We start from the raw sequence: 27859 nt of genomic DNA on the forward strand, positions 1-27859 counted from the left end.
CCGGCTGCATTTCAACCTGGTGTCTTCTAGCAGTGAATCAAACTGCTGCAAATTAGTGTTGTCACGATACCAAAATTGGGACCCACGGTACGATACCAGTGAAACTATCATGGTTCTGAGTAGTATCACGATACCACAGCAAAAATGAGGCAGATGTGCCTTTTGTCATTTATAAAAAGATAAATCACTTTTCTATAATACATCAATGATATTTCAAAGGAATAAATTACTTATTGACTTAACTCCTTTTTTTTTTTTTTTAAAGATATTTTTTGGGCATTTTTAAGCCTTTAATTGATAGGACAGACAAGTGTGAAAGGGGGAGAGAGAGAGGGAGTGACATGCAGCAAAGGGCCACAGGCTGGATTCGAACCTGGGCCGCTGCGGCAACAGCCTTGTACATGGGCCGCCTGCTCTACCACTAAGCCACCGATGCCCCAACTCCATTTTTTTTACTGCAAATAATAAATATTATGTATAAAGCTAGAAATGGACAATTACCACAAAGTATCCAGAGGTTGTTTAAAATGAGGGACAGCTATTACAATCTGAGGGGAACAATCATTTTTGAAAAACCAAAGATCTGTACAAATGTCAAAAGTCATCAGTTAAGGGGGTGAACTTGTGGAATAGTTGTTCTGAAAAGTCGTCAAAAAATAGTAAGTATATCTTATTTTTGAGCTGATGAATCCATGTCATGTTGTCTTTGGTGTCTTGTTTTTTGGTTGACTAAAAATTTACCAATTAGTATTTAAGTTTGTATTTTGGTGTAAATGGTTAATTTGTGATAAGGGTAGGCGTTATAAGCCTTTGCTACAGCCTACACCTTTTCGGCCAGTCCTTGTTTTGTTTACTTGTGCTTTGTTGCTGATATTTTTTTTTCCTCTTGCTTTTTAATGACCAAAATAAATCAAATCAATCAAAAACGGCATCAATAAGTGATTAACTTAGGGGGGATCAAAATAAAATAAATAAATAAATAAATAAAATAAAAATCAGAGAGAAATGTGAACGGCTCGTTTCTCCTCTGATATTTCTCATACCTGTGTGTTGCCACGGCTCGGCTGTCCAGGTACTTTTGGGCTGTCATGACACCAACAAAGAAGAAATTATTGGACCTGGAGCCGGGCTTCTCGGTCTCCAGTAAACCGCATTATCTTGTGGTGGCCATAGTGCTCCGCCGTACTCCTGCCTGTGACCCCTGTTCAACCCACAACCGACAGAATTCGCCTTTCATTTCTGCTGCTGGTTGAAATCTGTACTCGCACAGCGTGCTCCTGAATGATTTATTTTGCTCGCACAAAACTATTTTTAGTCGCAAATACGAGTAAAATGCTCGCACGTAGAGCTCTGTGGAAAACAAATCACTGTAGCATATAAACAAATCGAACCTACAAGTAAAAAGAAATGAATAACTTTCACTGCTCAAAGATACTCAATAGCTCAGCTAATACCTGACATGTCACTGGATACAAACCACCGCAGCGGCATATTGAGTGCCAGGTGGCCAGTGTGCGCCATTATTGGACGGCGCATGGACACTCACCCTCTTGTGATTGGACTTTGAACTTATCCCACAGTACCATAATACTCCGGTACTCCAAGATTATGGTATCTTATGTACCGTGGTGTTTTAGTACCGTGGTCTACCGTTGGTACCAGTATACCGTGCAACACTACTGTAAAAGGTGTTGCCCAGCTGATGCTGCCTGTCAGGTGTCATCCAGCCAACCGGAGAGGCATAGTAACATCGTGAAGGTTACATCTGGCTGTGTGACATCTAATGCCACCTGCTAGTGTTTTATACCACGAAAGGTGGCTTTTGATGTCAAGTGTCTGATGCCAAAATCACTGACAAAGCGGAACGACGTAGGGATGAGAAAATGTTGCTGAAGATTCTCAGTCATCCAGGTCATGGTAATCTTAAGTGCTGTATCGAAGGCACCTGGACTTGCTTGAGTTTCTTGAATCTGTTTCGCCTCTCATCCAAGAGACCTCTTCAGTTCTAACGGACTGGTGGGCTTAACACCCATTCTCACCTGGACCCATCTGACCCTAACGACACACAAGATGGCTGGGTGGGTCAACGACTCACATGTGACCTCAACAACTCTGTAAGGGTTCACACCCACTGTTCCGTTAGAACTGAAGAAGCCTCTTGGACGAGAGGTGAAACGTCTTCAAGAAACTCAAGTAAGCCCAGTTGCCTACGATACAGCACTTAAGACTAGGAATGAGAAGGCTGGAGGCACGGATCCTAACCTTTCCTAAACTGCTGGCACTCCTTTGTGCTGCCCGGCTTCTATCAGCTTTCAGAGAAACTGCTGTCTGGGCTGCAACAGCGATGACCAATGAGAGAAAAAAAATCTAATAAGGAGGAAGAAAGGAGCAGACTGTTTTAAATTGGGACCGCAAAGCGGGTTCAGTTGACAGGTTTGATGGACAGCTGAAATAGAAGGTTCACTGAAATGTGTCGAGAGCTGCCCGACTCTTAAACTACAGACAGTAGCGAGCCTCTCAGGGCATAAAACTGAAAGGACAAGAGAGGAGCTGAGGTGAAGTTTAGCAGTTTAAACACTGTGAGCATTATCAACCTTTACTCGCACTAAAACATTAGAAGACGTCTGTTATTCATAACACTTTATGTCCGCATATTTAGCACGTATAAGCAGGATACAAATACCACAAACAGGTCAGCTGGTATGAAACTCTTCTTTGACATCACCATTTCCCTACATCCATGTGTGTGTGCTGTGTTTCCCCTTCCCTCAGTGTCTCTCGTTGTTGCTTTTCTCTCCTCCCATCAGTGCACACAGTGTCACCGCCTGCAGCCACCGGACTGAGCATGACCACAATATAAACTGCTCTGTTACTACGGTGATTAAAATTCCACTGTGTTGTATAATGTATCAGTGTTTATGCAGGTCTGTGTGTGTGTGTGTGCATATCCTCACACAGAGGCAGTGTAATGGGGCCGTTGTTGTGGCTGACGCTCCATCAGACAGATTGAGGATCAGTTATTCTGGTCCACTCAGCCGTGTGATTGGCTGTTCAGCCAACCAATCAAACACCAGGCTGTCAGTGCCACAACCACTGAACTTGACCGACCTCTCCCTGCACGCGTGTGTGTTTGACCAGACAATGTGAATGTACATGACTGCGTGATGTATATATACTTAGAGAGTATGTAAGGATGTCATAAATCACACTCTGGGTGTGTGTATGTGTGTGTAGTGACCTTCTGTCCCTCCTCATCACCTGGGCAACTTGAAGGTCAGTGCATTATTTTATATGCTGGTGCACTTCAGGATTCACATCATGGCCACTCACTGAGGTAAGCTGTGCAAGCAAGTCCTTAAATCATTATCCATCTTTACTGTGTCTGTATCTGAGGGAAATATTTAGCATATTTCATTTCTGTTTTGGGGATTTTTGTGTCCCTGAAATGCCTGAGCACGAGCTAACACAGCACAACCTGATCTCATTACTACTCGTTATCATTTGCTGCTTGAGCGGACGCCTCGCAGCAGCGGCTCACGTCTGACACCGAACTATTAATTTCACACCGACACCAAAACAGCTCGACTCTGTTGTTAAAGCTTTTAATAAACGTTGGGTAACATTAGCCGTGTGATGCTAACAGTTAGCCCTGTCACTGTGTGTGTGACTCTGTCCCCCCAGGCACAGACAGGCTGAGGGAATCAATATGCTGCATGCAGCTCTACAATGAAATGAGATTTTACCGGTTTTTAAATAGCCACATTTGCAGTAAAGTTGTGGTGATTGGACAAAATTGGACATCAACATTCTGGAAGTTGATGGGAGACTTAGTGAAACACAGTACCAGTAATAACACTACACTTCAGTCAGGACATGCGTGAAAAGTCATTTTGCTCTGACTCCCATTTCTACCCCTCAAATCTTCCACTTGGTATTGAGTGCCCTCGTTTGCGAGATAACCCCTGATGAGGGAAGTGAAACATATTGGGGTAGAGATCTTTCCCTAAGAAACGAGACACCACTTCATGCAAATCGGTGTGGCTGACGTGCAGGTGTACGTCACGCGTAGTAGTGACGCAAGGAAAATGCCAGCTCCAGCGCTTGTGTTGCGGCGTGTGCTATGTTTATTCTTCTCCGTCTGATGAATCAACAGAGAAGAAATGCTGAAAACAGGAGGCGCCTACGACATCTTCTAGTTCTGATCGATTTTGTTCGGGTAAGTTGATTTGTTTAAAAGTCCAACCATCTGTTTGTATAGCCTACATTCTGATCGCACAGTAACAAATTGTTTTCCAGAACTTGCCGAAGTTTCTGACTTCGCAAGGTGTTCTGGGAAATTTCATCTTCCACTTCGTTGAGAGTGTGGGTCGGGGCTCCCTTGGAATCTAGGGCGGGTTTTAAGTGTTGGAAACCACTTCCACTACCTCAGTTCTGTTTTGGGACACTAGTAGCCTAAACGTGAACACACACAACCAAGTGCAAGTGGGTATTTCCAGGGGAAGTGTGGGTACTGGGACAGGCCCTAATAATACTTTTGAAAAAAGTGACAGTAAATGCATGGATTATAATTTGGCTGATTTGCGAGTGCTAATCAATCAACTATCACTAATGTTAGCCATCATAGCTAAGTTACCTGCAGTTAATTATCCACATATTCACCAAGCGACCAACGACAGGCACATTCAGCCGACATTAATCAATTCATTGACCTTAATTCACCTTAAGTTTGTGAAATTAGTTATGCTGTGTTGCAAGAAAGTGGACTGCACTTGCATCTCCCAACCACACAAAGAGCTTTTGCACCACAGGGTCACATTCATCCATTCACACACACATTCACACACTGGTAGCCGAGGCTACTATACAAGGTGCCACCTGTGACGTAGTACACATTCACACACACTCACACACTGATGCAACAGCCATCAGGAGTGGTTTGAGGTTCAGGATCTTGCCCAAGGATACTTCAACATGCAGACTGAAGGAGCCGGGGATTGAACTGCTGGTGTTCTATCTCTGCGTCCAAATTTATGTAAACAGCAGTATACTGTAGCTGTAGCAGTATATGCAATCAGGAAATACATTTTTTTAATTTTGAAAAGGGGCCCACTGTCACCAGGCAGATTGGGTTGACTCCGTGGCTGTGGCCTCTGTTCACGTTCAAGTGACAAAACCCTCGTGTCACCATGGCGATCCTGACTGTTGTCCATGTGGGGGCAAAAAGGAAGTCATGTGACGCTATTATAGAGCCAAGACAACAAACAACCCTTTAAATTGTTTACATCTCTAAATCTCAGTGACGTTTACTGAAATGAATATTTAAGTACTTCCTCTTTTCAGACCCTCTCATATGAGGCTGCAGCACCTCAGCAGACAGTATTTATGCATCATATCATAGAGACACACACACACACACACACACACACACACACACACACACACTGGGCTGTAGTGAGGCGCTGATGACTGGAAATAGACTTGAAAGTACTGCAGGAAATAAAGTCATAGTGAAATGCAGGCACTGATCTGTTATGTAGGCCAGTCACACATCTGATGGTGATTAGATAATCATGTTCCACCATCAGGGTGAGAAAAACAATCAAGAGGCCTTCAGCAAATCAAAACTCCAAAGTGTCTGCTGTAATGTACAGTACCTCTGCTGACTGGATATTTAAATGAAGTCATTTATGATGTTCAGTCAGAGCTGATGTTTAGCTTTTGCTTCATATCTACTCTGTATTTATATATTTTTTAACACTTTAGTTTTATTTATTTGTACAATTATGAAATGCAAGACATGTACTTAAGATGTAGTTTCAGTGCTGGAGAGGAAAGGCGCCTCCTATTCAAATGACAAAAAAAGTGACATTACTCAACAGAATAATACAAAATAAGCAACAACAAAACAAACAATGAACACATTGCACAAAAGGTCTATATCTTTATACACACCAGAAAACCAACAGTAATAATATATATATATATATATATATATATATATATATATATATATATATTATTACTGTATATAAGAAAAATAGTTATTAAAAAGAAACAAAGGGCAAAATAATAAATAAGTAAATTTAAAAAAGGAAAGAAAACACATCAATGGAAAAACAAATCTAATATGTATATATACATATGGAGTACATGTGGAGTTATGTACTTAACAAAAAAAGGTGAAATAACTGAAAACATGTTTTATATTCTAGTTTCTTCAAAATAGCCACCCTTTGCTCTGATTACTGCTTTGCACACTCTTGGCATTCTCTCCATGAGCTTCAAGAGGTAGTCACCTGAAATGGTTTCCACTTCACAGGTGTGCCTTATCAGGGTTAATTAGTGGAATTTCTTGCTTTATCAATGGGGTTGGGACCATCAGTTGTGTTGTGCACAAGTCAGGTTAATACACAGCCGACAGCCCTATTGGACAACTGTTAAAATTCATATTATGGCAAGAACCAATCAGCTAACTAAAGAAAAACCAGTGGCCATCATTACTTTAAGAAATGAAGGTCAGTCAGTCCGGAAAATTGCAAAAACTTTAAATGTGTCCCCAAGTGGAGTCGCAAAAACCATCAAGCGCTACAACGAAACTGGCACACATGAGGACCGACCCAGGAAAGGAAGACCAAGAGTCACCTCTGCTTCTGAGGATAAGTTCATCCGAGTCACCAGCCTCAGAAATCGCAAGTTAACAGCAGCTCAGATCAGAGACCAGATGAATGCCACACAGAGTTCTAGCAGCAGACCCATCTCTAGAACAACTGTTAAGAGGAGACTGCGCGAATCAGGCCTTCATGGTCAGATAGCTGCTAGGAAACCACTGCTAAGGAGAGGCAACAAGCAGAAGAGATTTGTTTGGGCCAAGAAACACAAGGAATGGACATTAGACCAGTGGAAATCTGTGCTTTGGTCTGATGAGTCCAAATTTGAGATCTTTGGTTCCAACCGCCGTGTCTTTGTGAGACGCAGAAAAGGTGAACGGATGGATTCCACATGCCTGGTTCCCACTGTGAAGCATGGAGGAGGAGGTGTGATGGTGTGGGGGTGTTTTGCTGGTGACACTGTTGGGGATTTATTCAAAATTGAAGGCACACTGAACCAGCATGGCTACCATAGCATCCTGCAGCGACATGCCATCCCATCCGGTTTGCGTTTAGTTGGACGATCATTTATTTTTCAACAGGACAATGACCCCAAACACACCTCCAGGCTGTGTAAGGGCTATTTGACCAAGAAGGAGAGTGATGGAGTGCTGCGGCAGATGACCTGGCCTCCACAGTCACCGGACCTGAACCCAATGGAGATGGTTTGGGGTGAGCTGGACCGCAGAGTGAAGGCAAAGGGGCCAACAAGTGCTAAACACCTCTGGGAACTCCTTCAAGACTGTTGGAAAACCATTTCAGGTGACTACCTCTTGAAGCTCATGGAGAGAATGCCAAGAGTGTGCAAAGCAGTAATCAGAGCAAAGGGTGGCTATTTTGAAGAAACTAGAATATAAAACATGTTTTCAGTTATTTCACCTTTTTTGTTAAGTACATAACTCCACATGTGTTCATTCATAGTTTTGATGCCTTCAGTGAGAATCTACAATGTAAATAGTCATGAAAATAAAGAAAACGCATTGAATGAGAAGGTGTGTCCAAACTTTTGGCCTGTACTGTATATATATATATATATAAAAACTAGTTATTAAAAAGAAACACAAAACAAAAAAATAAATTAATAAATTAATAAATTTTAAAAAGAAAAGAAAAAAACGAAAAGAATCAAAATCTAAGGAATATAAGGAAATAACCAGTAAATTAAAAAACAAACAGAAAAAAAAGAAGAGAAAAAAATGACAAAAGAAATCATATATAAAAAAAGAAAACGTAAATAACCATTAAATTTAAAACATAAAGAAAAGAAAGAAAATAGTGAAATGAGACAGTTGTCATTTAATTTGAAGTAATCTGACTGGCTGTTGTCGTGCATTAACATACTGGGGTCGAAAATTTTTCTCTAGCTGGATGGCGTGATGTCAGTTGTGTGTGTGTGTGTGTGTGTGTGTGTGTGTGTGTGTGTGTGTGTGTGTGTGTGTGAGTGTGTGTGAGAGAGAGAGAGAGTGTGTATAACCGGGATCTACACCTGGGTTTGTTTACACATTTATTCAGGTGTGTGTGTGTGTGTGTGTGAGTGGTTAAGGCCACAACTGTCTACAGTATATGCATAATGTCTTCCTGTTTGGGTATGTGTGTAGATATACAATGCATAGATTGTGTATTTGTGTGTGTGCGCTAATGAGGATCTGTGTGTGTGTGTGTGTGTGTGTGTTTAAATTGGCACAATGTGTGTTTGTGCACTTATACAACTCTCAGTGTGTTTGTGTGTGTGTGTGTGTGTGTGTTTAAATTGGCACAATGTGTGTTTGTGCACTTATACAACTCTCAGTGTGTGTGTGTGTGTGTGTGTGTGTGTGTAGTGAAGGTCATTATCTCAGTGTCCTGCAGGTTAACAGCGGGGCAGCTTCTCCTCCAGCATCGATGGTTTCCAATAAGCTGCGGATTGATCAGCTGACGGAGACTGGAGCTGCTGAGCTCCATCAGGTCAGGAGGAGGAGTGTGTTTACTGTGCAGCAGAAAACAAGTGAAATCTGTGCAGGAAATATGAAATGATATCTGACATTTAAACCACTTAATGAGTGATGTCTTATCTAAGCGGATTATGTAATTGTCTAGTGTGAAATGCCGTTAAAAATTCATGATTGAAAGGGCAGAAGAAGAGGAGAGGAACAAAGTGCTGCTCAAATGAAATACATAGGAGATGAACACAAAAGCTACTTTTCAGCATCGCTGTTTATGTAACAGCAGCGGTCATACTCAGAGAAAAGTATCAGACTGTGGCTGAGTTTATTATTCCCAGTCATTCAGAGGTCTACACTTCAGTCTCTTTCCAATGTAAAATAGAGTCATCACAACATATTTTGGTTTCTAAATCATAGAGGTCTGTCTGCAGTGCAACCAAGGTCTGTTTAATTATGTTTTTCACATTCTATCAGAGGTTCAAACTGGTTCAACAGGAGAGAGAAAATCACCCACCCGACACCAGACGTATACGTATATCCATCGACACAGACAGACGCACACAATGTTTCACAAGTCATTTTTCTCACTATATTCTTTTTAAAACCAGAGTTACCACCCTGTGGTTGTATGACTCCGCCCACCAGTCCAGTGTCTCTGACAGTCTCCATCCATGTCAGTGAAAACATGGATGCTTCACACACAGAAGATCTATACAATCAGCTCAGTTTCAAGATTAGAGTCACCAATTCAGTATCTGACCAAATGTCTCCCCTTCTGTTCCTGAGATATGACGTGATGATGTCACAGTCGAGCTGACCTTTGACCTTTTGGATATAAAATGTCACCATTTCATTATTTTATCCTGTTTTGTCATAATCAGTGAATTAATTCTTGAGTTATGGCCAAAAACATATTTTGTGAGGTCAAACTGACCTTGAGCTTTGACCTTCAACCACAAATAGCTAATCAGTTTATTCTTCAGTCTGAGCTGACATTAATGACAAATTCAAAGAAAATCTCTTTAGGTGTTCTTTAGATATTACGTTCACAAGAATGGGACAGACAGACAACCTGAGAACATACAGCTTCTTGCAAAAATCTAAACAGTTTATTCTCCTGTTATGGTGAATGTTTGTGCCTTCAAGGTGTTCTTCAGATATCACGTTCACAGGAATGAGACAAATGAGGTCACATAGTCTTGACCTTTGACCTATGACCACCAAAATCTAATCAGTTCATTGCCGAGTCTGATTGGACATTTGTGCCAAACTCAAAAAAATTCCTTCACAGTCTTCTTGAGATATTGCATTCAGGAGAATGAGGTGGATGCAAGGTCACAGGGACCTTTGACTTTTGACCACCAAAACCTAATCAGTTCATCATCGAGTCAAATTGAATCTGGCAAATTTGGAGAAATTCTTTCAAAGTATTCTTGAGATATCACGCTCACAAGAATGGCACAGATGAGGCCACACAGACTTGACCTATGCCCACCAAAAACTAATCAAGTCATCATTGAGTTCAAGTGGACATTTGTGCCAAATTTTAAGAAATTCCCTTGAGGCATTCTCGAAATATCATAATCACCAGAGAGAGACAGACAAGTTCACAGTGACCTTTACCTTTGACCACAAAATTCTAATCAGTTTATTCTTCAGTCCAAGTGGACATTTGTGCACAATTTAAAAATTTCCTCAAGGTGTTCTTGAGAAATCATGTTTATGAGAATGAGACAAACAAGGTCATGGTGACCTTGCCCTTTGACTTATAATCACCAAAATGTAATCAGTTCATCATTGAGTCTAAGTAGATGTTTGTGCCAAATTTGAAGACATTCCCTGAAGGCGTTCTTGAGATACAATGTTCACAAGGATGGGACAGACGAAGAGACAGATGGACGTGTACGTACGTAGGGACATACAGACATACGTATTTACGGATAACCCGAAACACAATGCCTCCAGTCACGGCTGTCACTGGTGCGGAGCTGTATCGAGACTAATGAGGTAGAAATAATTCTCCCTGGGCACAGTGTCACTTGACCTTACTCAGGATTAAAGGTGAGAGCTTTCTCTATCAGTATATTTGGACCATTTTGTTTATCAGATACAAAATTCGGCGACCAGGTCTTAATATCCTCACTTTACATTAGAAGCCATAAAGAGCGCTCTTCCAAAGAAAAATGGACCATAAAATCAGCATAAAGCCGGAATAAATAACACATCTGCTCTTGTTTAAGAGTCATCATGAAATCCCCTTTCCAAGGTAAATAGGACATAAAAAGCCAAGACGCCAGAAATAAGAGTCAGCAACTTTAAACAAAACTAATCATTGCTCTGTTTTAATAAAAATGGAAGTCGACTCATAAAAAAACACAAGCTGTGTTAAACTGGAAGGAAATGAATGAGACCCCACAGGCAGATCAGAAAAATGGGATTTGAAGAGTAAGACGAGATGAGGCTGTTAAGGTGAATATTATCTGCAGCATCGCCTCCCCTGAAAAGATATTTGAAGAGAGAGTAATGGATGTGGGTGCGCTTGTTTCATTACAAGTTGTCAGCAAGAACAGCAACGACAGCTCTCCTGACAGCTGTAGAGGAGAGAATGTGACACCGAGGTTAGCCTGTTTCATTACTTCTTCTCCTGATAGAGCTGTTTGACTAAACATGAGGCTGCTGCGTGGAATCCATGTCAGTTCATAACGTGAAGCTCATCTCAGCGTGAGAAGGAAAAGGGCATCGAATTCATACAAACATTTACTCTCAATTTGAACCTTTTACACCCCAGAAAAGTGAAAGTGTTTCAGTCTGATGGAATAATTCAATGTATCTTCACAAAACAGTTTGTCTGATATTTTATGAGTTAGCTGCCCACGAATGCTGTTACGTCCTTAATGGAAAGTTATATAATTAATTAAGAGTTACTGTGGTTAGGTTCGGCAAAAGAAAAATGGTGACGATGAACCTTGAAATGTCTAAAAGTTCACTCAAAGTTCTCATGGTTCCAAACACACGTCTCTTGGGGTAAAGTCCTGTGTTTTGTGACCGTTCCAGCACCCCAACCTGGCCTCTAACTGTACGTTCACACCAAAAGCTGCCAGAGCTGCAAAGGCATCAAGTCTAGCTCATTTTCAATGGATAGTGGCAACCAGAGGCATTTTGAGCTGCAAAAGCGATGAGCGGCGGCGTTCGGCGAATTGAGCTGCAAATGAAAGTTGAAGACTGGTTAACTTTATGCAAATTAGCTATGACGCATTTGAGCTGCAAATGACCAGGCACCAATCGAAAAGTAGATGTCCATCGCTTGTGTTGAACCCAGAGAACATCCTCGGAGACTTTTAGTTCCTACCACACATTCGTTCCTACTTCAAAACAAGCAGCAAGCTGTCAAACTGATACGTTCAGCCTGAAGTAGCACTGAAACCTCTCGCCATCCAACTGCAGCTCCCGCACCAGCTGATGATACTCCCCGTGCTGTTCACAGCCCCGGAGGATATCGTGAACCCAGACCTGACGGCGGCGCAGGTACCACATGGCAGCACAAATTACAAGAGTGTCTTCTTCCATGTTGAATCGATACACAAGTGTGGACAAGCGCACGTACTTATACAATTTATTTGTGTTCTGGAATGCTTGTATTAGCGGGAATACAATTCATTTGCTCTCCTTACCACCACTTTATCTAATCACACTGTAGGCACTCGAACCCAAACCACTGACAGTGTTTCCCCTTAGGTGTACAGCTTTGGGGGGAGTAACATCTAAAATGTTGCTCATATTCGGTTCGGGTTCGGCCCACTTGACATGCTGCTGTGTTGTGCTACGGCCTATTCAAGTACTGGAATTTGTTATTTACGTGACAATGCCTGAATGCAACACAGGCTGTGTGTGTTTAATGTTTAATGTCAGACCTATTTAGATTTTTATCCTGTTTTCATTGTCCAAACATGAACGTTTCTGTACTCAGGCAAATGCACAAAGTCACGTTTCTTTCTTTTTTTTTTTTATTTTTTTATTTATACGACAATAGCGTAATAAGGGGGGTTATGTGCACAAAAAATTACATATAGCATTGGCTCTCGTAGAAAATGAAAAAGAAACAAACAGGAAATACAAAGAAGTTCAAGAGCCAAAGGAGACTGAAAAGAAAGTCTGCGCTACAGTTCTGTCAGAAATTCGATTCTGTCAAGCATGATGCAGAAAAATATTAACCCCATCAATGTTGAATTATACATACAATGTACACATACACATAAATACAAACATGCATGCATCTGCACATAAGCGCATATCTACACATATGCACATAGGTACACAGATATAGAGATACACAGATGCGTACATACATACATACACACACAGATCCCCACCTCCTCATCCCCTCAACCCTTCCTATCTTCCCCCCCAGATCCCGCCAACCACCATAAGAACAGAAATTATATATAAATACACTTACATATACATACACACATATACACATACATATATATATACACATACTTATACTTATACACACACACATATATATATATATATATATATACATACATATACACACATACACATATATACATACACATACATATACATACATATACACACATACATATAATAAAGTAAAAAAAATAAATAAATAAAATAAAATATAAATAAATAACTAAAAATAAATCAAAAGGCATCTTATCTATAAGATAAGTAAACTAACTTTATGAAATAGAACTCCTCACTAGGTCTAATATGTGATTCCAATTTTCTATTGTCTGATATTTGGCACCATTTAATCTTGCCGTAGAGAGTTCCATTGATACAACTGACTGTTTCCACTGATTAAAAAGACAGGGAATGAAGAGGCTGCCATCTAAGTGCTAACATTTTTTTTTGCAGCTGTGCTTCCTACCAGCCAGAAATGTCTTTGGACTACATTTAAACTTAAAGCATCATCATTAAGAAACATCAGTTTTGGGCAACAAGGAATATTGGTTTGTAATACTTTGGAGAGGTACTTAGCAATCTGTTCCCAGAAATATTTAACTGGAGGACACTCCCACATCATGTGCAAAAAAGAACCTGATGTATTTAGAGAGCATAATAAGCAATTTGGCGAAATCGTTAGTTTCATTTTGTAACATTTTTGGGGAGTTAGATAAGTTTTATGGATAAAATTAAAATGCATCATCTGATGATTTGGATTACGAGATGCCAGACTAATATTTCCCCATACTTTGACCCAGTTAATACTTTGTTTTGTGTCAAATTTGCTATTCCAAGCTTGTGTGACAGGAAGTGGGGTGGAAGTTCTCTGTAATAAATCTTTATACATTAGAAAGTCACATTTCTGTGCTCCAGCCAGTTCCCTTTAAAGGGAAATTTCGGTTTATTTCAACCTGTCTCCTATCGTCCTAAATTTCTTTCAAGTGACTAGTGACATAAAAATAAAAGTTAGCATGTTAGCCGTTAGCCTAGATACAGCCGGGGTGCATAGTAGCGTCAGACATGTTAAAACGTAAGTGAACGGGCAACCTTCAAGTGCAAAGTTAGTCCACTAAACAAGCTTTTTTTGCCACAAAGACCGCCTCATATCGTTAGGATAAATGTCAGAGAACATATAGAAAACAACATGTAAACGTGTTGTCTTACCTTACCGGTGTGCTGCCATGTTTGTTTACCATCTAGCTCTGCTTTCCAAAACACTAGCGTCACTAGTCACTTGAAACAAATTTAGGACGATAGGAGACAGGTTGAAATAAACCGAAATTTCCCTTTAAATTGAGAAGCATTTCGAACGTTCAGAATTTGACGTCATGAGCGACTTGATCTGCTTTCGCTGCCACAGATATTTCACCAGCAGCGCTGCTAGAGCGAATTCAGCTATTTTGCAGCTCTGGCAAATTTTGGTGTGAACGTACAGTAACTGGATAGCTCCGGACTGCGTCCTTCTTTACAAACATCATTTGGCAGGAAGTTCATCAAAACAAAAATGCAGGCACCAGAGAAAGGAATCAGAAATGTGCCATCGTCATTCAAACCAAATGTCTGGACTTATTTTTTTATTTTTTAACATGGAAGGAAGGAAACAGAGGTAGCCTTAGCTGGCCAAGCTAATGGAGGGGAAAAATAAATGTTTACAAAAATATCCGTACAGACAGAGCCTGAAACAATACATATATAACCCTGTATGACTAACCCTGACCTACATAACATACTGTTTCTTACCACACAGGTTTTGGGACCTCTACAGACTTTCATCCACAGTTATTTTGGTGACACTGAAGGATCAAACTCACCTATCCAGACCTGCACGCTCACTTTTACTGCAGCTGCTACTCTGCTTTCATTTCACCACTGTATCATTGTAGCATCTCTTATCTCGGCTGTATTTCAGTGTGAAGACAGGCGTGACACAGATGAAGTTTGATTCACTCCGAGTCGTAGCTCGAACAATGTCAACTTAATGTGCTCTCAGAAATGTCAAAACCATCAGAGAAAAAAAAAGTGTTTTAATCTCCTGAGCAGGTGATCTGAGCGCTGATGGGAGGAAATGTAAAATGTGAGGAGAATATTCTTCCGTGTGATGAGACCTTTTCAACCAAACAGACAGATGCATCGCTTTGGTGGAATTAACACACACACACAATCTCCATTTCACCCACACACAAATGCAGCATATGTGTGAGTTGGAGCTTGTTAGCAGACATGTTGTCTTGTCCATCAAGCATCTCCAGCTCCACTCCCTCTGACCTTTAGTTTAATTAACAGCCTCTCTCTCCATGGAGCCCGACTCAAATTACACTGCTGCACGTGTGTGTGTGTGTGTGTGTGTGTGTGTGTGTGCAGAGATATTTAGAAGTGAATACTGTATATTGCTAGTCATGACTGTCCTCCATGGGTTTGCTATGTTGCAGTAGTAGCTGAGCTGCACTTACTAACATGCAGCTATTCAAAGCCAGACTCCATTGAGAAAAACAGTAATTTAACACTGCTGATCACAGGAGCTGCTGGTCTACTGCTGCCTCCGTCAGTTAGTTAGTTTGTTGTTATCGTGTAGCTTTGGTGTTTTGATGGGTTAGTTCAGATTCACCAAAGTCACACAATAATACAGACTAACTAACTGATGGAGGCAGCAGTAGACCAGCAGCTCCTGTTTCCAGAGAGCTAAAATTAATGTTTTTGTCAATGGGGTCTGGTGGATTTAACAAGAGCAAAGATGGGGGGCCGAAGCCACAAACAGCTCCCCTGACGGAAAGGTAAAGCAGTAAAAATATTCTAAATATAGTGTACACTCAAACTGATATGGAGCGTCAGACCCGTATGCTCTCACTCAGTGGATGGATGATGTCACAGGAAGTCAATCCTACGAAGGAGGACGACACTTGTTTGTTTTGCTATGGGAGCTAACGTTAGCTAAGGTGCTAAAAAGTTATGGTGTGTCTCAAATCACATACTTCCGTTAGCATACTTTCATGTAGTACACTATGTGCACTATGTACTTATTGGCGTAGTGTGCGAATTTCGACAGGGTAGTGTTGTCTCAAACCAAACACGGCCGTGGTGGTGAAATGACGACTGCAAACTAGCTCGTTAGCATCGGGGTACCAAATCATTACAGACTGCTGAATTAACCCAACAAACATACTGCTGGCTTATACCCGACAACAGTATAGTGGTGCTTTGTGCAAAAAACATGTATTAGTACAATGCAGCGACGTTCACGGTCGCACAGTCCTCAGCCGCCATTTCCAGTTTGAAAAGTGGTCCATCCCCTTCTGCTACGTAGCCAAGATGGCGACCATTGAGGGTGAGAAGTGTCCATAGTTCCACACTCAACTTCTTGACCGTTTTGAGTGCACCATCCGGGTACTCATAGTGCACTGCATTTTGCCATACTTCTCAGTGTGAATGCGCTTACGCACTCAAAATATTAAGTGTTAGTAGGCTACGGAAGTACACGATTTTAAACACAGCATTAGCATTCCAGAGAAATCCAATCTTCCTCTTAATCCCTCCCCAGTTTCTGATGAGGTGGACATGATAACCCTTAATACACATAACCTTATTCATCCCTACAACAGGAAATACTTTTTCCCTAACCTGATATGAAGTGTGCGCTGCACATGTGAGCATTTTTGATGATGGCCTCCGTCCAGTCCTTTGGTCTTATCACATTTAACCATAGTTGTCTTTGTTTTTGTTGACGGGCAGTGGCGGCTGGTTTTGAGCCATGACTCCTTCTATTCTGGCTCCAATAACACAACAAGACAAACACATTTAAGACTCCTATGGAGCCTACAGCCCTGTGGGGGAGAGGCAGCTGCACCTCCAGGTAATGAAGTGACATCATTGTGATAATGGTCCTAAAAGGGTCTACAGATAAGTACCTCATACAACACCATTTCAGAAATATCCAATCCTTTAAAATACTTAACATATAAGCATCTTTTTACCCTCTTAGACTTTCCCTGAAATCTCTGAAGGGTCCTGACCTGTATGTTAGGAACCCCTTGCACTGTGTGTGACCGTGGACGTGTAGCACAAAAGGGGTGGAGCCTCAAACCACACCTGATGCTGCCTGTTGACAGTGAGCTGCTCTGCAAAGCTGTGGGTCATGGACATCAGCTACAGCAGAAAAGTGTAATTAACTTATGTTCTTCTTTGGTTTCTTTCTATTAAATTGTACGTGTAATTACAGTTTTCAAAACTGAGACTCCTTTAGAGGCAGAAACAAAGGCAGAAATGCCAACAGGTGAAGCTGCTCCGTGAAGCAGCGGCTGTGAGTCTGCCACATGCAGCAGCTTCACCTGAGAACATCATCGTCTGGCCGCTGTAATTAGCTCGCAGATGGTAAATGGATATCCCGTTTTATAATCTGCAGGAAACGAGCCGAGCGGAATCATTTCCAGACAACAACACCGCACACTGTACACACATCTCACTATCGGCTTAACAATACACTCTCTCCACCAAACGAGATGGTATCACACAGACACACACACACACACACACACACACACACACACACACACACACACAAACACAGCTCATTTCCTGCATCCAAACAATCATCATCCATCCGAAACAGTTATCTGGAGAAAGCAAAAGTCATTCAGGTGAAATCGGAGAAAATTTTGTTTTTGTCTGTAATTAGAGAGCTGATGGCTAACAGGCATCGATTAGAGAGGAGGAGAGGAGAAGAAAACAGAAGAGGACAGAGGAAGAGAGAAGAGGAGAAAAGAGAAGAAGAGAGAGGAGGATGGAGGAAAGGGGGGAGGGGAAGACAGAAGAGAGAAGAAGAAAGGAGAGGAGGAACCAAAAAGAAGAGAGGACAGAAGGACAGGAGAGGAGATGACAGAAGAAAATATGAGAAGAGAGACAAGACAGCAGAGGGGGAAACAAAAGAGAAAAGAGAACAAAGGAGAAGAAGAGTGGACTAAAGAGGAGAGGACAGGAGAAAACGAGAAGAGGAGAGGAGAAGATGAGAGGAGGAAAGAGAAGGGAGACACAGGATTTGTACAGTCACACCAACCTTTGACCACCAAAGTGTAGTCAGTTCATCGCTGAGTCCAGGTGGATGTTTGTGCCAAATTTGAAGAAAGTCCCTTGAGACGTTCTTGAGATTTCACATTCTCAAGAATGCGGGACATTCCTGTGAACTGACGGATGGACGATCCAAAAACATAATATGTCCGGCAGTCTGAATTATAGAGATCAGGTTCTTTGTGATTTGTTCACATTGTTAAAGAATGCATACTGACTCCCGTCTGAAATATTACTGAATAGTTTTCTGCTGCTGCTGCATAATAGAACTTCAGGTGTTTCTACTGATTCAATCCATGAAGATTCTGTCGTGAGTTTGATCTCAACATCTGGTCGTGTCTCGACCTCTGAACGCTGTCTGTGGGAAAACTCACTGATCTGACAGCTGAGGGTGGAGGAGGACGAGTTTCTGTCACTGTGATATAATGACAGTGATCTGTCACGGCTGGACAGCTGTCACTCAAAACCTCTCGCAGCACACGCACACACACCTGAAACACACGGAGGTCAAGTTAATTAGCTCCGCAGTAAAGCTGGTGAAGCAGACGATGAGGAAGCCAAACCGATTCTAATTAAGGTGACACGGCTGGGTTATATAACTGCACACACACACACACACACACACAATTCACAATAACAGCTTCACGTCTGAACAGTGAACACACACTTGATGACAATACAAAATCTGTCTGTCTGACAAAAATAATTCAAAAAGATTTCTTTAAATTATTATTTAAAAGGGTCACAAAAGGAAAATGGGATTTTTTAAAAAAGTTATTGAATGTACTGAATATTAAATGTGCAAAGAGTCATTTAAAGGGTTAATAAATCAAGAAATCAATAAAATAAATGATGTAGAATTCTTAAAAAGCTAATTCGCGGTGCAAGAGCAGCAATAAAAACAAAAGTCCACACTTAATTTCATTGTTTCGGTGAATATTCCATGCAAATGAATCCATATCATAAATAATGCAGCATTAAATAAAGCAGAAATGATAGTAATGGGAAAGAAAGTCACTAAAAATGTGACTTCATATTTCTTATCCTGCGGCGCTGCAGGGAACAAGAGTGAAACTTAAATGTGCTCACATTACCCGACCTGCCAGCTCCAGTAAAGAGCAGGAGCAAAATAATAAAAATAATAAATCCCCGCTCAGTATTTATCAGTGAACACATCTTAAACGGAACATGATTCAGGCAGGAACGAGCTCTCCCGCTGTGCTTTCACACTTTAACCGGGTGGTATTAATCATTTGTTCACGGAGGTGTCACAGTTTTCCAAAAAGCTGCCAGGCGGCTTGGAGATATTACTAAACTTTTGGAAGAACAATCCAGGAGAGTTGATTTTTTTTTTTTAACTTTGTGTGTGTTTTTAACTGTCAGACCTTTGGTCTGTGTGGCACGCCGGCTTTAGCGCTTCGTTAAAAACCCTCACAGGAGTTTAAAAAAGGTTTCTGCACAAATGGAGGACGGGCGAATCTAACTTTACACACACAGGCAGAAGACACAAGAGGATGATCGTTCTACCAGTTGTTATTCTCCACACACACATGCACACACACACACTGATATAAATATATGGAAGCTGACAATAGCGAGAGGTTCATTTCATTAACCGTTTGAACTCCTGGCTGTTTCCATCACACTTATTTATGTGCAGGTTTATGGCATTGTCGTTTCCTGTCTCTGCCCGGCATGCAGAATAAGTTATTGTGCTGCACTCAGAAACACAATCATCTGGACTGTGACAGGTACAATTCACACACAATAAACTCTTTGAGCAACAACAACAAGGTCCCCTGGAGGTAAGACTGTTTTCTAAACTGCTGTTTCCAAACTCAAAAGTAATTTTTCAGTGTCATCTTTGAAGACGTACATCTTGTTTCCACCGAGCAGTCCGGTTTAGTTCAGTTCGGTACACATTAGAATGGTTATTTTTATTTATTTATTATTTTTATCGATAATCGCTTATCCTGTTGGGGGTTGCTGGGGGAATGGAGCCTATCCCAGCTGACACTGGGCGAGAGGCAGAGTTCACCTTGGTCAGGTCGCCAGACTATCACTGAGACAGACAACCACTCACATTCACACCTAGGGACAATTTAGAACTAACCTGCATGTAAAATAAAAAATCACTTCATTCACTGGGCCGACTGCCGGCAACTTTTAAGGTGGAACGTTAACTTGTAATGTTACTCAATGCATGAGTTGATGACGTGAATCCATCAGCACACCTTAAATTTCACTGTGACAACTTTGACTGTTCCGTTAGTTTTTATTGTCTCTCTTGAATGACGTATGCTTTAGTGATAGTTGCAACTTAAAGCATTTACCCCCTGAGCTTGCCTGAGAAGGACTAAATGCACAAAGCTGCTATTTTTAAATATCCCATGGAGAGAGACTCTCACTGCAGCCTGTTCTATTTTGTTCTGAAAATGTGGGCGTGCAGCCTCGTTCTGTGGACGATAAACCAGGTGCAAACGTTCCTCTGTCTCACTGGTGACAATGGAAATGAATGCGTATTAACCCCGCCTACATTTAAGAGTACTATCTGCGGTGGGAACACTAAATGGATTAGTGATGGGCAAAGCAGTTCTTTAGATGTTACTGAATCACTAGAATCAGTTCATTAAAAAGATCTGTTTACTGAATCGTTCAGTGCTTGGCAGGAGGAGCCCTGACTGTGTACTGCACTGGTGAGTCTCATTACTGGCCAGCCATTTTAAGTTTGTTTACCTGGAAACTAAGTCTAAAGCTACATTAGCCATTAGCTTGAAGAAAATGGTCGCTATGAAAGTGTATCGCTGAGAAGAAATGATTTGAATCATTCAGGGATCGGGGTTACATCGTTACACCCTGGCTGCCTCGCGAGTCGCGAGTGATTCATCATTCGAACAGACCGAATCGGCACTTCCACTCCCGACCTGCACGCTCACTGCTGAGCTCAACTGAACTGAGAAATGAACGAATCAGTTCTGGAAGTGATTCAGTTCAGTACGTTCACTCAACAGATTCGTTCTTTTGAACGATTCGTTTGCAAATGACACAACACTAAAATGGATCTAGGGTCTGTGTAGATGTCCGCAGGGGTTGCTTTTGGTTCTAAAGGGTTCTTTTTGTCACACACAGCTGTTTCCTGGGTAAAGCTCATTTTAAAATGTGGTTAAAGTTGTCATGTGTGCGGTTAGCTTTGGGCTACAAAACTACTTGGTTAGGTTCAGAAAACCATCATGTTTTGGGTTAAAATAAGTTTGTAGCGTGTCGTAAGATTCAAGATTCTAGAACTTCGTTGTCATCATGCAAACTTTACAAAATTGCAAATGTGTCATCCTCAAGGGTGCGTTCTATTAAAAGGAAAAACTTTTCACATATTTTCAGATAGAATAAGACACAAATATGATAATGACAAATATTCAACATTAAAATCAAACCAACAAAAGTACAAAATAGAAGCGATATTAAGTATCAATCTGTAGCACCTGGGTCAAATTAATTTAACATACTAGGACTAATAACCACTGTATTGATACCTCAAAATGTCAGGGTGATGTATAACCCAGTAAAGCACAGTGATAGGCTAGTGATCAGAAGTCTAGAGGATGCTCAAGGAGGGAGTAGACAGGAGACTGAGATGCTTTTAAATGGTACCATGTACTGGTCCTGCTGAGACTGAACCACAGCGGCTGAATACATACACGTGTTCAGCCGCGACGACGTCGACCCACGTGACGTCACCACGTCCTAACGTCAATAACTTCAATGTCTCTTATCAATAAAATGGGATCTATCACCCGGGTTACAAATCTATCCATCCACCTGATCTCCTCCCCACATGGACTCTCTTGCTCTTTTTATATGTCACCTGACTTCCTTCTTTGCTCCTGTCAAAATTACAGCGGCCACTAGAGGTCACCACCTAAAAAGGTACGTACATAAAGGAGGCAGAGAACGACCACACAAGCTCAACTCTATGCTTCAAATGATGACTGATAACATCCATTGAATGGGCTGATAGCATCTAAATCGGTCGTGAAGTTTTATCTTCATCTTTGTTTTATCTCAACAGTTTTCGAGGGTTTAATGTCGTCATCCAAACTTCAAACCCAAACAAGTGGGCTTTTAAAAGTTAACTGGAGTTGTTGGTTTCACCAGGTGTTGGTCCACAGTCCACACACGCAGAAAAAGTTAGTTCCTGGTTCCACCTGGCTGTTTGACTTTACTCTGAATAGCAAACAGAGGGGAGGAATTATCCATTATCCCAACACAAAGGTTTCTAATCAGGGCCTAACGGGTGTCATTGAAGTGGCGGGGCTCCTCTGGGTGCTGCTCATTGTGTTGCTGTTGTCTGACTCCATTGTATGAGCTGATATTTGTATGAGAAATACCCCGGCTGGCATTTAGTGAATAGATTTGTGCTGAAAGCTCCTGATGTGAAGGTGCTCTTCCATGACTGACCACCACCACCGCACAGTGTGTGTGTGTGTGTGTGTGTGTGTGTGTGTGTGTGTGTGTGTGTAAAGGGCAGAGTGGTGAGTTTAAGCCTGCATGACTGATGAGTGTGAAATCATATTTCCACTCAGATTTTTTTGGAGGATATCACAGGCTGCAGCAGGTGGACAGGGAATACAGACAACTCAGTTCAATACCTCTCTCACACAAACTCACTGTTTTTCTGTCCATGTCTATTTCCTCCTTTATCTCAGTCTCTCTCTCTCTCTCTCTCTGTGGTTTCCACCAAACTCTATCTCTTTTATAGCTTTTTTTTTAACTCACTTTACATTGACTCCATAAATCTCTCTCATTCTGTTTTTATTACAACCACTGCCTCTTTTCTCTCTCTGCTCCTCAGACACATTTGTTTTGTTGTATATCTTTCACATTTCTCTTCTGTCTCTCATCTTTGCCTCCTAAGGCTCATTATTCTCCCTTTACGTATGAATATAGATACATATCAAACGTTGTAAATGTCACTGCCCTCGTACTTCTGTCAGTCCTCTATGTTGGCATAGATAGAGTCGATAGATAGCACGAGAGTGCGAAGTCATAAGTTTCACACAACAACAAACGAGGTGACATTTGATGTGGAGGAAATATTGTAACTTTTAATGGCGGCGGTCTGTGCAGCCATTAAATACATCGCGACACGTAGACGAGGAATTCTTTTCACAATATTACTGATTCGTTCCTGTCATTAGTTAAATTTCTTCATAGACTCCTGCAGTCGTATCCAACATGTCCTCACTCCAACCTTGTCACATGTCCACGTTTGATTTCCACATCGAGATATGACGTCCAAGGTACCCTGGGTGTGACGTCGTGTCAACTTCAGCCTGTTACATGCATTGTCTGTTTTCCAAATACACTTCTACTTCACAGGAAATGTACAGTTTGCATACATTCACTTTCAAAATAAAAGCACTACTTAGGTAACCTGGAAATCCAGATGCCCCGCCCCTCGCAAATTCGAATTTGCTCTGCACGGGGATCTGGCCCTGACGAGCAGAGCCCGGTGAATCGCCACTGGACCAATCAGATCAGTCTATCTGACAGAGGCGGGCTCTGGGCTGGCGTAACATGATGAAGACAGCGCTGCGCCGTAGGAGTCGAAAAGTAAACAGTCAAGATGGCAGCTACCGAGGGACCACATCCATTCAATTTAGCTTTGGAGGAAACACTAAGCCAACTACACTTATCTTTTTCCTTGAGAGAGGAACAGAAGACTGCCCAATAGGGGTGTAACGGTACACAAAAATCTTGGTTCGGTACGTACCTTGGTACACAAGTCACGGTTCGTTTTTTTTCGGTACAGTAATGAAAAAAATAGACAACTATTAAATATCTTTTACTTATTGGTAACCTTATTAAAACATACCACCACAGCAGTTAACTCTTTTTACACAAATTTTGAATGAAACAAATATATATAAAATCCTGCTTTTTCACATTGTTTCAATGAAAATAGAAATATAAAAGTGAAAAATAAAATCCTGTTTTTTTAACACATTTTTTGAATGAAAAATATAAATATACATTTCTGCTTTAACAGTTTTACTCAATTAAAATAAAAAGTATAGTGCAGCTGGTCAGCTTTAAAGCCTGCTCAGATTCAGTTTTACTAGGAACTTACTTAGCTTTCCCACTTTGTTAAAGTGCAGTAAACAAAACATGCTTATATCTAAAGTGCAGCTTAAACAATTTTACTCAACTCCAATGGCGTTGGTTATTTCTTTAGCGCGATGGTCAGGGAAACGCTCTTTCTTTTTAAACGACGACGATATCGTAGTTTGCACCAGATTACTTTTTCTAGTCGTGCCGGTTAACGTTCAAACTCAGGTGGTGTCGCTTTAGATTCGTTAGCATGTTAGACGTGTTTCCAAGTACATACCCGACCGCTGTTCTGCAGTGTCGGCACACTGCTTTTGTCTTGTCCACTTGTTTATTTCCATCTTCGTATTTTACCCTGAAACCAAAGTGTTCCCAAACGGAGGACTTAAGGTTTGCGGGTGGGTCTTCAGGTTCGTCAGACTCACTTGCCATGTTGTCAAAATGCGCCGCACAAAGTGAAAGCGGAGATTTACGGTCAGACTCGGTCCGTCACTCAAATATGTCCGTCGGGGAACTAGATATTTTAAATGGTTCGGCTCGCAAAAACGGAATTAAAATAAAACAAAATAAAATAAAATAATATCCGGCGCCCAATAATTCGGTACAGGGTCGTGCCGAACCGAAAGTCACGTACCAAATGGTTCGACACAAATACATGTAGCGTTACGGCCCTACTGCCCTAGAAGCCTTCGCTTCCAGTAAGGACGTTTTTGCCGTTTTGCTGACGGGATACGGCAAAAGCATAACATATCAGTTAGCCCCACTGGTCGGCAAACAAATGGTGCTTAGTGCAATGAATACGTCACCTTGTTTTTTGCTCTGATTGGCTATTGTGCTATCCAACTGCATGTGGTGGCATTTAATATGCCTCAGTCAAAATCTTTCTAGACTTGAGTCTTTCTTTCAGGCTAGTACTTAGGTACAACACCATTATTTGACATTTATTTTCCTTCAACAAACGCACATGGTTACGTTTAGGAAATAAAGAACAGAGTTTTGCTTTCCCATATTACAGGAAGTGGCCCCCTGGTTGACTGTTGGTGGTTGCTGGACCCATCCATCACCCCTCATACCCACCACACTCGGACTTTCTCCCCATAAATTTGCAGTGTTGTCCTGCCGTGTTTCCCCCTGACACCGCCCGGCGCTGTTACAGAATAACTGCGACCAGCTGCGTATCATGCTGAGGTAAAAGGACACTTTTTCGTTGGTGTCTGACGCCGGAAGTCATTGGCCAAGCGCCGGTATTATATGACTATAGAGTGAGACCAGGTTGTCATATGTTGCTTGAGCTACGCTACATTGCCTCCACAATCTCCAGTGCTGTTCTTTCTCATTTGTGCATAAACACGGACAAAATGTACTTAAAGTACAAACAGAAGGCTTTGTCCGTCTCCGTAGCTAATGTTTGGAATAAATGAGCCCTAACGGTCATTATTTCATCACAATGTTTACTCACACTTAAGCTTCTTTCTACCATTACAGTATGTACACTATATGGCAGGAAGTATGTGGACATCTGGACCTTCCACCAAGGCACAAACACAAGCTGTGGATACAGAGTTGGAAAAACACTACTGTCCAACACATCATTGTATGTTGGAGCGTTACCGTTTACCAGCTGAGTCCCCAGAAGAAAATGTTTACATTGTGTGCTTCTGCAAACCATGGACACGTGACATTTACACATTTCAAGTGAGGTAGTATAAAAGCTGACACTCGGCAGACACCTGCCAGGTTTCAGACTCCAGCTTGAGACCAACAAACAACAAAACTGGTTGTTTTTAGTGAGTCTGTTTTCCTGCTGGGATTGTGCCCCACAGATGCTGATATGATACATACAAATACAATGAATTCTTGGTCTGCAGAAACATACAATGCTAACATTTTCTTTTGGCGACTGTCCTGCTTTAAAGATAAGGTATAGTCCTTTTTGAAAGTGTCCTTTTCTTTCATCTAAAATCAAAGTTCTTCAGCCTGGTAAAGACTGATCTGTATCATCAAGTCGGGAAAAGTAAAGCTTCATGACAGACTGTCCAGATAGCCAGTGTTGGTCTTGATTCACACCTAGCATAGAAGTCCTCTCCTGTCAAGGACAGTTTGTACAATTCTTCCTGTAAACCATCCGTTTGGAGATGTTGAATCAAGTATGAATACAGTATCTCAGGAAACAAAGTTAGGCTTGAAATATGACCACTTGTGACGCTCCTGAAGTAAAGGGAAGTAAACCTTGATCTACTGTCTACAAAACAAATCAGGCGTGCTGAATTTGTTTCTATATGCCCCAGTGTATATGTCCTAGAGGCAAAAATGGCATGTTAAGCAGCATAAGAGAGTATGGGGTTTGTGCTACCAAGTCATTGGGATCAGTGGATGTACTGGTGACGAGACGACTTCTGTTTCGCAAAGACATGTGGGTCAGATGATGATTTATGATTATATATCAATTAAATGTTTCTTCTGTATGGGACTGGACTTGTAAACTTGGACTTGGGTGTTTCAAAACTTGTTTTTTAGAGTCATCTTCAGCTGCCGCAGAGCTGAACAGTCCCTGTAGCTCCACATGCAATGAAAACAAGTTGTAAAACACAAGCTGTTCATGATGACGTTCTCCAAGTCCAGCGTTTTAAGTTTTAGCATCTATTCTGATTTGAGTTAGGACAAAGACAGAACTTTTTCAAAGTGCACAAGTTTTAAAACACTGCACCCACAAGCAGCTTCACCAAAACCAGATTAATGAACAACGCACTTCATTGACAGAAATGAGTCTATCAACATGATGAAGTAATCTCGGAAAAGGAAAAGTCGTGTTTCAATTTTAAAACACAAAAAGCTCTAAAATCTGGGTGCAGTACGGCGACAGGCCTGTCCGGGATCTTCATCTAAAGTGATTTAATAATGTGTCCAAAAATTAACCTGTCAGTCAACCAGCAGCTCATCGGATGATTCAAACAGAACTGAGTGAAAAAATAAAGTGCATTTGAATCCACAGTGTGCTGAAGATCTGCAGGGCAAATGGCACAAAAAAATCTCAAACACTGCTTCGTATTCAGGACGACAAACAAAGATTTAGGGTGCATACGAGCAGTTTATCTGCACTCTGTCTTGTTTTCTCCTTCAGTTCATGTAATCCCATCCAACTGCATGAAATGACCCCTGAACACAGGGGATTACGGCTGCAGGGAGATGGATGCAGTCTGTCATGCTCGGAGAGCCGAGCAGAACAAAAGAAAGCTGCAGCAGAGTCGACAGTTGATTCCCTCGAGATGGGAACGCTTCACACTGTGACGTCCTGATGGAGAGGGAGAATAAACCTGAACAATATTGAGGGTTTTCCCAACCTGCTGCAGACACTCTGACCTGCATGACCACGACTTACCAAATTACTACTGAGTAACAGGCTGCATGAAAAGCGCATAGCTGTTTTTAAAGCCACTGATTGGCTCAGAATTGTAATTGACCTATGGCTAAGCCACGCCCCACAAACTATCAACATTCAGTGCCTGGCGCTATGGCAGGTGCCACAGTACACGGCATTTCAGGAGGCAATTGATGATTTTTGGGGACATAACGATCAGATGTCATTGAGAAGTAACCAAAAGGGCCTAAACTACGCATTGGAGGGATATATTCATCATTTTATTGTTGAGAAGG

General features: G+C 41.5%; 1 protein-coding gene across 2 annotated transcripts in view; it reads right to left on the bottom strand.

The window, feature by feature from the left end:
- The window catches only part of LOC125880628 (glutamate receptor ionotropic, delta-1-like), an 841018-nt gene that overhangs the window by 507045 nt on the left and 306114 nt on the right, over positions 1–27859 (bottom strand). The window lies entirely within an intron of this gene.

The sequence above is a fragment of the Epinephelus fuscoguttatus genome, linkage group LG20 (assembly GCF_011397635.1).
Source record: "Epinephelus fuscoguttatus linkage group LG20, E.fuscoguttatus.final_Chr_v1".
In the NCBI taxonomy this organism is placed as follows: Eukaryota; Metazoa; Chordata; class Actinopteri; order Perciformes; family Serranidae; genus Epinephelus; species Epinephelus fuscoguttatus.